The 3830-nt window shown below is 33.8% G+C and overlaps 1 pseudogene; it reads right to left on the reverse strand.

Moving 5' to 3' along the window:
- Positions 1-1897: 1897 nt before the first annotated feature.
- LOC141409532 (testis-specific XK-related protein, Y-linked-like) lies at positions 1898-2381 on the reverse strand (annotated as a pseudogene).
- Positions 2382-3830: the final 1449 nt, after the last annotated feature.

The raw sequence follows: 3830 nt of genomic DNA on the forward strand, positions 1-3830 counted from the left end.
TTTGTTTAAAGGGTCAGGGCCTCGCTGCATTGCCCAGGCTGGAGTACAGTGGCACAACTATGGCTCACTGGGGTCTCAAACTTCTGACCTCAAGTGATCCAACCACCTCATACGGTAACGTTCTTACCATATCTTGGCTATTACAAATAACGTTGAGATGAATATATTAGTGCAGATATCTCTTTGATATGCTAATTTTATATCTTTTGAGTACATATTCTGAAGAAGAGTAGCTGGATCATGTGGTAATTTTATTTTTAATTTTATTTTATTTTTGAAACCTCAATTCTATGACCTCAGAAGAACAGGCTGCAAAAGCACAACACAAAACAATTGGATCACGTTCCATCAAACTAAAATGTTTCTGCACAACAAAGGGAAAAGGAAAACAAATAGTAGAATGAAGAGACAACCCAAACACTTGGAGAAAATATCTGCAAACCATATATATGATAAACTGAGAATAATAAATACGTACAAGGAACACAAGTCATTTAACAACAACAACTACACCCAAAACAATTTAGCCTATGAAATATGGTCAAAAGACCTGAATTTACATTTCTCAAAAGAAGACATACAACTGGCCAACAGTGCTGTATTTAATATTGATTGGTGGATGGATGGATGGATGGATGGATGGATGGATGGATGGATGGATGGATGGATGGATTGACTGATTGATTTGAGATGGATTATCACTTTCTCACTCTGTCATCCAGGCTAGAGTGCAGTGGTGTGATCTCAGCTCACTGAATCCCCCACCCACTGGTTTCCAGCAATTCTGCCTTAGCCTCTCTCATAGCTGGGATTACAGCTGTGCTCTAGTTTGCCCAGCTAATTTCTGAACAACTGTATATTTAAAGATGCTCAACACCACCAATCATCAGGGAAAGGCAAATTAAAACCAGCAATTAGTCCTCCTCTCACACATGTTGGAGTGGCTATTATTACCATGATGAAACAGGACAAGTGTTTTTGAGAACCTAGAGCACAGAGAATACTTGTGTACTGTTGATAGGAATGTAAATTAGTATTTTAAATTATTAACTTGATGATATCTTTTTAAGAGAACAAGTTTTGTGCTTTAAGATGCATTAATATGAGTGACTTTCTGTTAGTCAAAGTTTAATGAGAAATACTTTAATTACCTTAAATTAATATAAATAGGATCATGCTCATAAGACTTCTCTTTCAGATTCTCCTTAAGTACAGAATGAAACCTGTGGTAAGTACTCTTTTTTAAAAGAAAATATTGACTGGCAATATATATGCTAGATTACAAACACTTGTTAAATTAAAGGCATAGTTTCCAAAACTGTACTAGATGAAAAATGCATTATGGTTAGTTTTTCTGCTCAGTTTTTTGACCCAGAGGGATTTTTGATTTTGTTTTGTTTAATAAGTTGCACAATTATATTTAAGAAAACAAAAATTACTAATGCATAGTCACATCAGAAAAATCAAATTTATTAGAAACTACTTCCAAGATTTTGCTGTTTCTAACTTTTCAGGAGTATATTTACAAAGACATTCAGCCTCTTCACTCTTTGTTCTGTGAAAGTATATATGAACATATTATGGATATTGCATACTTTTATATTGAAAATCTCCAAACCTTCTCCATGAATGATAGTAATTTCTCAGCTCCTTATTTTTATTCTTTTAATTGTGTTTTCTCTAGGTGTTTACACAATACCACAGTGCATCTGGATGCTTTTCAGTAAGTCCTGGCAATACTTTGCCTGATCACCTTAGATGCAAATACTGACTGAAGAGGAGCATAAAGTCAATGGCTACTAGGTAGGTTATGATGAGCTACATGGCAATTAATGAGTCACAAGGCTTCAGTAAAGTTTTTCCCTCCAAAGAACCTAAATACCAATATTATTATTTTCTAAAAACTGAAAGCTGTAGTTTAGAATTCTATGGCCCACTTCTATGTTCTGTCAATTTTTTCCTCATTTGATAACTGCAGTTTCACTGTTGACCAGCAGGAGAAGTTGATGGCAGCATATATTGGTATGATTAAGATAAGCATCAGTACTGTACCCAACATGCTGGAATTATTTTCTGTATTGCTAGGAAGATGAGTTCCACTTTTCCAAAACTCCACCCATGGTTCCAACAATAATGTAAAATATATGATTAATAGAAAGGATAGGCACCTCAGTTTCAGAGATGCAGGGAAAAATGTCAGTCACTACATGTGAGATAATCACCAAAGAATGCCATATCATTACTTAGATGAATTTTATCATCTGTAGCTTAATGGCAGCAAAGTCGGGCTTGTGTGGATGGCCAGTATATTGCAGTGAATGGCCCCAGACACAACTGATAAGAGAGAACATGTCATCAGCAATGCTATTAAAAATAAACATGAAAAGGTTAGAGAATAATTTTTATTAGTAATAGCCACTTTCTCTTTCAAACTTGCCATGTCAAGATATATTCTTCCCAACCCACCTACTTCAGAAAATAATTTACTTAAAAAAAAGAAAAAAAGATTTGTTAACTTTCCATTATCAGGGATTTAGTAAATATATGCATGCAAAACATATATTATACTGGTAAAAACAAATAATAAGTGCATGCATACATACCCACATTTATAAATATATATACACATTCCTTCAAAAAAATAACTGTAACAGGTAAAATTGATTTCATATTTTATGAAATATGATTGAATGAATATTTCAATCAGATATTCATTCATATCTGATGCTATAATGTGTGACAGCACATAGAATTCTCAATGAAGAAAAAATAAAATTACCTGAACTAGATCTTGAAAAGATTATTTCTTTTTTAAAGAAAGTTAAAGTGTAAAGTAGAAAATTACAGTGTAAGGTAGGAGGTAAATGTAATATAAACTGTGTCTTCGACTATGGTGATAACAGGAAATAGGGAATAAGCTGTGGAGTTCAAGTAAATCCTGGAAGTGGAGCTGACAGATTTTGCTGAGTGATGGAATACAAGGTACTAGAGAAGCAGAAAAAACAAAATATTTAGAAATTAAATGATATGTGTGTGCCTGTTTTTGTTGGTGTATATTTATGTAATTTTATCAGAAAATTTTTCATAAGCAAATTAAATTATTTTGAGATTGTTCTCCCAATAATTAGCTATGCACAAGGAAGAAAGCCAAAATTATGAAGTAGTTGAATAATCGGATTAAACAATTTCATACTACATTCAGTTGAAAGAGTAAAAATTCATTTCACATACACAGGCGGGTTAAAAAATACACTCTTCATACACAATTAAATGAAGCCAGAAAATAAAGGGTGGCCAAATAGTCATTACTCATCTAAAGTAATTACTCATTTTCTAACATCATGTAGAAAATGAGAATCAAGAATCCTTTGATTCCTTCAGCAATACCCAAAGAGAAACTCTAAACCAACATCATTCTTAACTGAATTTATGAGAAATAAGATGGAATAAAAATTAATCACCTAAAAATTAAATTTTAGAAAGTAAATTTTAGCTGAGTGTAGTGACTCATAGCTGTAATCCTAGTAGTTTAGGAGGCTGAGATGAATACATCACTAGAGCCCAACAACAACAACATACAAAAAAAGTGTTAGCCAGGCATGGTGGCACATGCCTGTAGGCTCAACTATTCAGGAGACAGAGATGGGAAGATTGCTTGGGCAAAGGAAGTAGGCATAGGTATTTTTTGCTTTATGACTTTTATTTCCCTGTCCCCTGATTCCAGCACTTTAGGAGGCTAACCCCAGCAAAAGATTACAAACTATGACCTCAGCAGAATGGACTTGAGTTCCAGTCAATATTCCTACTGATTGACTACAGTAACCTCAGGC

Source organism: Macaca fascicularis, chromosome Y (assembly GCF_037993035.2).
Source record: "Macaca fascicularis isolate 582-1 chromosome Y, T2T-MFA8v1.1".
NCBI lineage: Eukaryota > Metazoa > Chordata > Mammalia > Primates > Cercopithecidae > Macaca > Macaca fascicularis.